This window comes from Bidens hawaiensis, unplaced genomic scaffold (genome assembly GCF_021521415.1).
Source record: "Bidens hawaiensis isolate Kalapana, Puna unplaced genomic scaffold, B.hawaiensis_p1.1 tig00021137_1, whole genome shotgun sequence".
NCBI classification, from domain to species: Eukaryota; Viridiplantae; Streptophyta; class Magnoliopsida; order Asterales; family Asteraceae; genus Bidens; species Bidens hawaiensis.
In genome coordinates, this window is record NW_027493268.1 from 118,792 (window position 1) to 128,543 (window position 9,752).

Here is a 9,752-nt window from a genome sequence, read left to right on the forward strand (position 1 = left end):
GAGTTCTTCACCAAACCCTAATCGACGGCTCAAAGAGTTTCAACCCAGTATAACTTCGATCACCACGTCCCGCGAATAAAAAAAACAGAAAAAAAGATCGCTTCCTTTCTTCTTGATTTAGCGGCCAAAAAATAGAAACCCAAAAAAAAACCTCTTTTGTTGCGTTGCACAATAAACACACACCAAAAAAATAAACCCTTAGACCTGCTTTCTTCTTATTTGTGATTGGCACAAGCAACAAACTTCCTTTCTTTTTATTTGCTTTTCTTTGTCTAGCACAAAACCCAAAGAAAATAACGAACCCTTTTTTCTCTTGGCACAAGCACCAAAGGAATAGATCGTTTCCTTTTCCGTTAACTGTAATCCCGCGGAAGGCAATATATATTTTTTTATTTTATTGGACAAACCAAACTTCTGCCAGCCGTTTTTTCGTGTAACGAACCGTGTGTTTAACGAACCTCGGCTTTGATGCCACTTGTTAGATATTAAACAGAGTTGGTACGCAGCGGAAACACAAAACACACAAGCACAAACGAAAGTAATAAATAAGAGACACGAGATTTTACGTGGTTCGGTCAAGGCGACCTACGTCCACGGGCTGCAACTAGGGTATTTTTATTAATCACAGTACAGTACAAAGATTACAATACATGACTAGGTATATATAGATAACAATTAGGTTTAATGGAGTAGGGACCAAGAAGACTTCAATGGGCAATCCTCCATAATTAAACAGCCCGCCCTTTTTTGTCTTCTAATCGTCAACCAACGAACCCGGCCCAAAGGCCTTCACTAATCCTAACAAAACCCACACCATCAAATCATCTTCTCCAACCTACTTCCGGCAAGCTTTCGGCCATCTCATCACTGCCATAAATGATTACCACCACTTTTTATTATACTTGAGTTGTTTTTGTTGGTAAAAAAAATCCAAAACTTTTTTAAGAAAGAAAGTATGTAATTGATTTTTATAAGATGGATAAATATATAATAAGGAAACTTGGTAAGGGCATTTATATAACTGCCCCTTTAAAATTGTCATCACAATGCACTTTCTTTTCTTGTTTCCTTTTCTTATTGTACTTTCAATAAGCAGGCCGGACTCAATAGTCAATACGTGAGGCCCATGCAACAATAGTTAAAAGGTCAACTTTTCAAATTCGTAATTTAGAGAGAGAGAGAGAGTGAGTCCCAATAACATGAAACATTTTCGGTTATGGGAAGAAAGCTATAGATATGATTCTTGTGGCTCAAACAATGGGTGGTTTATTACAGGGCTGTTCATGGTTTGCTAGGTTTAATAGGTTTAAAAGTTAACCATAAACCCTCTAAAAGCAAAACTGAAATTGCACTAATTTTGACGTTATTTTACTAATTTCGTGAAAATATCGTTAAAAATGACGGAAGGTTAATCAGGCATCATGTGGTGGCGTTGATAGCCGAAAGATAAGGGTACATGCACCAATCGGCCTGGGTCTTGATGGTGAGTGTATGCGCATTATGTCCAAGGCTTGATGCAAAACCATTATCGAGCCGGGGAGGGGGGGGGGTCTCACTGAAAGCAGCCTCTCTATTCCTATGGGATAGAGATAAGACTGTCTACATCTTACACTCCTCAGACCCTACCATAGCTTTGCTATTGGTGGGATTTACTGAGTATGATGATGATGATGATGGTTTGGTTTGCAGTTTATATCCAAATCCTGATTGAAACAAAACCTTTGTGTAACAAAATTCAACATCCTAAAAAACATCAAGTGGGTGTATGTATGCATGTATGTGTGTGTGTGGAAGAGAATGAAAGGAAGGGAACAAGAATAATTGATATTCTTGTAAAAGAGAGTAGTGATCATGAAATCATGGTTTATTTATCTTAAAAAAACAAACAAGGTACGTGACTAACTCATCCAATAACCCTAAATTCGGGACATCTTCTTGATTTCGAGATGCAATCATGATTCTTGGTTAAAAACGAAGGACAAAGATCAAATACTCATGAACACATTTTTGTAAATGTGTCAAAGGATGTTTTGTTAAAATTTGGGGTTTTAAAGTGAATCCTAATGTTTTATTTGTGTATTATACTTTCTGATTCTGTTGTCTTAGATTTACGGCTTTGGTTTATAGTGTTTGATTTTCTGCTAACTTCTTTTTTAATCGAACCTTTACAATTGGGTATACCTTATACTGTAGCATATGCCCATGCTATAGTCTATGATCGTTGGTTTGTGAATCCGTTTTTGCTTATATATGTGGTTTTTCTCGCATACTAAACTTGCTGATTTATGACCTAATTTTTGTATGTTGTTAGCTCTGTGTAAATTGGGTGTCATGCGAGACTTAGTGAGGTTGGGATCTTTATACCTGAGAACATGTTTAACTCCTTATTAAAGATTATAGAAGTTGTGATAATCCATGAATGCTGTGAAGCATAAATGAGTGACTTTTAGTGAAACCAATCGCCTGAGGCCCTGAATATATTACTTATGTTGTAGGAAACTTTATTGGTCACTGAATTTAACTAAACTGTATGGTTAATATTAGTTGAGGACTTAGTAAGTTAATCTAATAAATATGTATTGACATGGTGAAGAGGCACCTTCAAATTAATTACATAGTATAGCATAACAACTGCATTTAAAACATTCAGAGAGGATCATTGCCCTTGATTACTTTTATCTAAGGTTTTAATAGTGTTAAAAATGTTTTGGTTTACATTAATTTCTCTTTTTATATGTTTACATAAACTTATTTATTGATTGTTTAACTTAGCTGCATAGGCATATATATACGTAAATGAATAACTCTATGCCTAACTAAAAAACAATATAATCATCTTTTGTAAACATAAATGAAAAATTTTAGCCTATAATCTATCGTTGAAGCTAACTTTTAATAGTACAAGCCGAAACAAACAACGGCGTAACGCGCCGGGGCAACACCTAGTAATTATTATGATATGAACCATATGTTCAAGGTTGCTATGATTAAGTTTTTGTGTCATGGGCATGGCTGGTTAACCATTTTTATTATCCACATACTACTCAAATCATAAATCTAGGGGTGTTTATCAAATAGGATAACGAATTTTCTAGTTCTTATAAAAAACAAGAGAATAAGAATAAAAATATATAATAAAAATTGGTCTACTTAAGCAGTGGTGTCATTGATGAACTCATTTGAAAAAGAAAAGGCCAAAAATGAAAAGTTTGCTATCTTTTGGGGATGATTTTTACTAAAAATAATACATTTAGTTCGAAGATTTTTTTATTTCAAAAGCATCCCACAAGTTTGAAAAGTGTGCTAAACAACATCTATGGTGGCTGTAGAGGCCTTCAAATGTATTTGGTATCCAACAACCCATAGATTATGTAAACTATCTTATTTTTTATTGTTTTAAATTTATTTTATTGCCACACTCACCTAAAATATCTCTTACACTTCTTAAAAGATAAACTAAAATATACAGAAGGTTAGAAGGTTAAATGATTATCAAATAATAGTTAGTTAATTTCTTCCAAAGATAAACTAAAACATAAATCGCTTTTGTGGTAAAAAATAGGAGCATAATTGAAAAAATTGATGCATGTCTAACTTTGTAAATTTTCTCATTTAGTTTGTTGTTTCCTGTTTTTGTTTTTTCGCTTTGTAAGTTGGACTTTTTTTTTTAGCTCTTGTTGCTTACAAGATGCTCTTACCCCCCCTTCTGTTTTTTTATAATACATTCAGCCTTTCTATTTCACAATAAGACTTAGATAAGATAAATTATCAAATCAATTTAAATATTATACATTATTTGCTTAATGTTTAATTAACGAAAAACAGTAACTACCTCAAGTTAATCACAATTTATTAAACTAAATTTATTTTTTGCAATTTTCATATAATTCTACGAGGGCCATGGAGACATTCTAATATATGCTCTCAACAACAATAGAAAGGAATCAAATCTTGTAAAGTGCATATGTAAATATGATACTGTGTTTATTTTAAAAAAAACTTATAAATTGCTGTTTAAAATAAGAAATATATATATATATATATATATTCTATGAACAATTTGTTACCTTGATAGGTAAATAGCATATGAACGTTTGCCTAACATTTTAAAAACATTAAATATTCGTTATATTTGTCACATTATATAGTTGCAAGGAAGCACCAGTAACGTGTATATACGTGTAAACACCACTGAGGGGTGGTAAGGAGGGGTGGGCTGGGCCGGCTCGGGCATAGGGCGATATGGGCACCAGCTGGGAAACTTAATTTTTTAGGGCACAAAATTACATATATATATATATATATATATATATATATATATATATATATATATATATATATATATATATATATATATATATATAACGAAAAAAAATATGTATATTTAATGTTTTACTCTAGTTATACAATAACTAGCTTAGTTTAGTGACAAAGGGATATGTCTTTCAATCAAAAGCTTGTAGGTTCTAGTCTTACTTGATATATTTTTGTACAAAAAGTTTTTTTATATAACCTAAATCGCAACAAAGTAAGCCCATTTAAATTTTTAATTGTTTAAACCAAACAAAAAACCATTTACATAAGGCTTAAAATTTTTTTTGCTTATAATATTTCGTTACTCGTTAGAGTCTACGGGTCTTTTTATTTCGGCTCGGCCGAGACATATAAATTCTTGGAGACGGCCCTGAGGGTGGGCAACTTGATGAAGATGGGCAGCATGGGAGAGGTGTCGTGGGCCATGCCCTCTCTCTCTCACATGTGTGCGTGTGTACACACACGCATAATATAATGACTAGTTGTTGGGCTGGGGCTTTAAACCTTAGTGGGATTTTATAGAGAGGGCTTTGAAGTCCTATTTCCTATATGGCGGTGACTTGGAGGATTGGCGAAGCCCCTCCATAGTGAACATTCTTAATAAAATAATATTTAGTTGGATATTATTTCAAACCAACATTGTATAATGAATTTTTGCCACTTATAGGTGTATAAAAATACTGGCTACCTAAGAGGGTTTTCTCCATAAGTGGTCCAACATGTAGAAACATACCAAATTAGCATGAAGACTAACACCTAAATGACAAATCTAGTAGCATAAACAATACTCCCTTAATAAAGATTAAAACAAACCACCTTGTTTTAGTAGAGTGGTTGTGGAGTGGTTGCATTTCCTCTAACCTATTCAGCCTTCAACATTTGCATCAATACTTATACTCCATCACCACCATTGGTGACCATCATATCTCACTAACCATTTCCTTCAATAATCATGAAAAAGGACTCACAAAAATCTTGGAAACCTTATTGTTGTTCCGCAGAAAACAAGGTTTTTTGCAACTTTAGCCGGTGCAGGCCATCGAGGTCCGAGTTTTCGAAGAACGTAGCGCCATGCCCATCGTTCAGGCGCATGTCTTTCTCTGACCTTAGCCGCTCGTCTTCTATGCGCATTAATGAAGACATAGCACAAACGTTTGGGCCTGAGTTGATTGACTTTAAGTTAAGCGAGTTGCGAGGTATAACTCAGGGTTTTTCGAGTAGTTTATTGTTGGGTGAAGGCGGGTTCGGTAAGGTGCATAAGGGTTATGTGGATGAGAACATGAGGCCCGGTTTGAAGGCTCAACCTGTTGCGGTTAAGCTTCTTGATATTGAAGGGTTGCAAGGTCATCGTGAGTGGCTTGTAAGCTTCTCTTTCTTTTCATTATCTATACAACCAAACTATTATAAATATTGAATAACTAAAAACCCGATGTTTTTAATTTTTATATTTTTATATATAACTATTATAATAATAAAAGGGTTATCGGATTTTAATAATTTCAACTTTCACCTAATTATAGAGATTAATTCCAACTCAAAAAATGTTTATTGAGAGCCCTAAACTTTGAACGTATTTTCCTCCAGTTGTCCTCTACATATTTTTCACGTCATCAAAAAGCTAACAGGTTATTTTTCAGTTAGTAAGGAATTACTAGAGAAAACTACGTTCAAAGTTGGGACTGCCGGTAAACACTTTCTAAGTTAATTAGTATCAACCAATAGCTAATAGGTGAAACTTAGGATTATTATTAAAATCCTATAACCCAACAATAAACCTAACTATTAATGAACGTAAATAACTTTGTACTTTTCAAAAGAGACACCTTTAGAGATGATATTATTTGAAACAACTTTGCAAAAGCGTTAACCGACAAATGATATAATTGAAGGCGGAGGTGATATTTCTTGGTCAACTAAAGCACCCAAATTTGGTCAAATTGATCGGCTATTGTTGTGAAGAAGAAGAGAGACTTCTTGTATATGAATTTATGGCTCGTGGAAGCTTGGAAAATCATTTGTTCAAGAGTGAGTTTATATATTATCATTTTCTAATATATTTTTTACTTTTTTTATTTTTTTCTTGTAAGCTAATAGTTGTTTGTATATTCATAGGAATCTCGGTTTGTCTACCATGGGGAATCAGAATAAAAATTGCAATAGGAGCGGCCAAAGGTCTTGCTTTCTTGCATGGGGCAGAAAGCCCGGTTATATATCATGATTTCAAAACATCAAACATCTTACTTGACTCGGTACGTATCAAGCCTATTAGTATTGATTGTTTCCTTTTCTTTTAGTTCCTAAGTTGCTTTATCTTATTTTCACATTTTCAATATTGGCAGGAGTTTAATGCCAAGTTATCTGATTTTGGGCTTGCAACAATGGGTCCAGAAGGATCAAACACTCTACTAGAGTCATGGGCACATATGGATATGCTGCCCCAGAATATGTCAACACTGGTATTAATCTTTCAACCTACCAATAACATATAGTTCACAAAGATATAACTAATTTACAATCATAGGTAGTTATAATCAATAAACTTGTTAACCGTAGGACACTTGACAACAAAGAGTGACATTTATAGCTTTGGAGTGGTGTTGCTAGAACTACTAACCGGAAGAAGAGCTATGGATAAAAAGAGGCCAAAAAGTGAGCAAAATCTTGTAGACTGGCCAAGCCATACCTAACTAGCAGCAGAAGAGTTCGTGCGGTAATCGACCCTAGGTTGGGCGGTCAATATTCGGTTAGAGGGGCCAAGGAGTTGGCCCTATTGGCATTATATTGTGTGAGCCTAAACCCTAAAGATAGGCCAAAGATGCCAGCAATAATTGAAACCCTTGAAGGCCTAAGGAACTATAAAGATATGGCAATCACTTGTGGACAATGGCCCCCGGCCTCACAAAAGACCAAAAGGAATGAGGTTTATAAACCAAAAGATATAAAAGAAATCAATGGAGGTCGGATATACTGGAAACAGACTCCTATGAAGACGGTAAGGCAAAAAGTTAATTAACATAAACCAAAATGAAGGTCGTGTATTTGTGGATATATGTAAATAATAAACACGTATATGTATATGAATTTTGATAAATACGTGCTGCTTGTGTACATGTGGTTTGTGCCGGTTTGTGTGTGACAAACAAGGAGCTACTCTAAGGTTGTTTTTTTAATAACGTATGCGGTTCAAGTATTTGTGTACGTCTCGTCATTAAGAATCTTTCTTTGTTTAAGGTTTCATAAATTCAACATCAAAGATTCAAAGGGCTTATTTGTTAATGGTTGATCAAACATAAACTTTGTTCATAGAGTTCTTTGAAGAGAACCAAGAGAACCGGATTAAAATAAATTTTCCTCAAATTTGTTATGCTTGGTTTGACAACCAAGATGCTATATTGTTATGCTTGGTCTGACAACCAAGATGCTATATTGTTATGCTTGGTCTGACAACCAAGATAACTGGATTAAAATAAATTTTCCTCAAATTTCATAATATTTGTATATCGCAGGTGATTTGTTATGCTTGGTTTGACAACCAAGAGAACAGGATTAAAATAAATTTTCCTCAAATTTCATAATATTTGTATATCCCAGGTGATTTGGGCAAACTATTTAATTTATAATATTAGACAAAACACTTTTAAAAACCTTCATGAGATGACATTTCTCACTAAAATATAGTTACAGTTGATGGTATTTGAGTTAATTAAAATGTCAGCCTAACACTTGTTCGTTGGTCGCACTCCAAACCAAAAAAGGCGGATTAAACAACCACTTCAAAATTTTACCACATACAATCAATCACAGTTTTAAAGTTTACCATTTTTAATAGTAAATTGAATTGAGGTTAGTTTGATTTTGTGAATAATCATTGCCAATGGTGAATTTGATACTTGCTACAATGATTCCATACTCCCATGTTACCTTTTTATAACTTCACTAGCTTTATCACCCTTTTTTCAAGATTTTTTTTACTGCAAACTAACATACTTTTAAATACTCTTGTAAATCCGCGTATATATATACTGATCCAACAATGTCGAAGAATAAACCCGTCGGTTACGGCACAATCCCCACCGACCAACCATCGCCAAAGACCTTCATCGCTCGTGCCAGGTACCACACGGAGAATTTTATCGCCAAGCGTCGTCCATGGCGGGAGTTTTTCGATTATACCGCAATTGCTCGACCACTAAGCAACGAGGACGCCAAGCGTCGAATAGAAGGTAACCTAAACTATTTCCGAGTGAATTACGCGATGGCAATCCTCCTCGTACTCTTCCTCAGCCTGATCTATAAACCGATTTCCATGATCACGTTTTTGATTGTATTCGTCGGCTGGTTCTTCCTTTACTTCTTCCGCGATCCACACACTCCGGTAATGGTCTACAACCAAGTGGTTGATGATCGCCTTGTGCTTTTGGCTCTGAGCTTTGTAATGGTCTTCGCATTGGCTTGTACCGATGTTGGAGTGATTCTACTGGTAACGATAGCCGTTGGAGTGGTTGTTGTGATGGCACACGCCACGATCAGGAGCACCGATGACTTGATTTTCGACCAACATGGTTCCGGTGATGGAGATTTGGTATCTGTTGTTGGTGACAAATAGTGCATATGGAATATGAACAAATTACAGTTTCAATTCATCAAATTAAAATATTTTCACAGGTTTGAATTTAATTTGTCACATTCATCTTGTAGCCTATACTTTTTCCTTTTCTATTTTTTGTGATTATATTTATGCAATTTTTGATCAATTTGCTTAATTCATTACTAATAATAAATATCCACAATACAAAGCAAAATTCAATAAATAAATTTAAGCTATAAATAATCAATAAAATTCAACCTATTGTGAGGTCTAGGGATCAAACCCAGACTGAAGAGGTAGGTCCCAGCAGAGACCAGTTGGTCCCGCAAGACTCACCTTGAATAGGGACGTCTGCGCAAAGGCCTTCTGCTCCCGCAGGACCCACCATGCTCATAGAATCTTACGCGCAGTACGCAAGCTGTACACGCAGGGAAAGCCTCCCAATGGTGAAGTACCCCGCCTGTTCCCGCAGTTGCGGATACAAGCCATCAGGGAAGGCTACCCGCAGACAGCAGGGCTACACGCACAAGGCAATAGCTACTTCAGTAGTCACATGAAGGAATGAGCAAGGCGGGAACAATCCCGCCAAAATGAGCCAGTCCGTATGATTCTGAAAGATCTTTTGTACTATACCTACCAAGGTATGGATAGGACAGACGATCTGACCAGAACAACCCATGAGCTAATCACAGGGTGACAGCTCACCGACAACAGTACGAGGAGGAGCACCCTCTAGTACTGTTTGTCACTATTAGCCGCTGCCTACTCACCAACTCTTACTGACGGGCGTGCGTAGCCTACAGTTGGTAGAATAGTGTTACTGTTGGCCGTAACCTATTCACCAACCAGC

General features: G+C 35.5%; 2 pseudogenes across 1 annotated transcript; both read left to right on the forward strand.

Annotated features, from left to right (window-relative positions):
* Window positions 1-4,995: 4,995 nt before the first annotated feature.
* LOC143562776 (putative serine/threonine-protein kinase PBL15) lies at window positions 4,996-7,348 on the forward strand (annotated as a pseudogene). Its single transcript, XR_013140549.1, has 5 exons — window positions 4,996-5,674; window positions 6,204-6,339; window positions 6,427-6,563; window positions 6,654-6,770; window positions 6,868-7,348. The product of XR_013140549.1 is annotated as a putative serine/threonine-protein kinase PBL15 (transcript).
* A 992-nt stretch (window positions 7,349-8,340) lies between these two features.
* Window positions 8,341-8,920, forward strand: LOC143562777 (PRA1 family protein E pseudogene; annotated as a pseudogene).
* The last annotated feature ends 832 nt before the right edge of the window (window positions 8,921-9,752 follow it).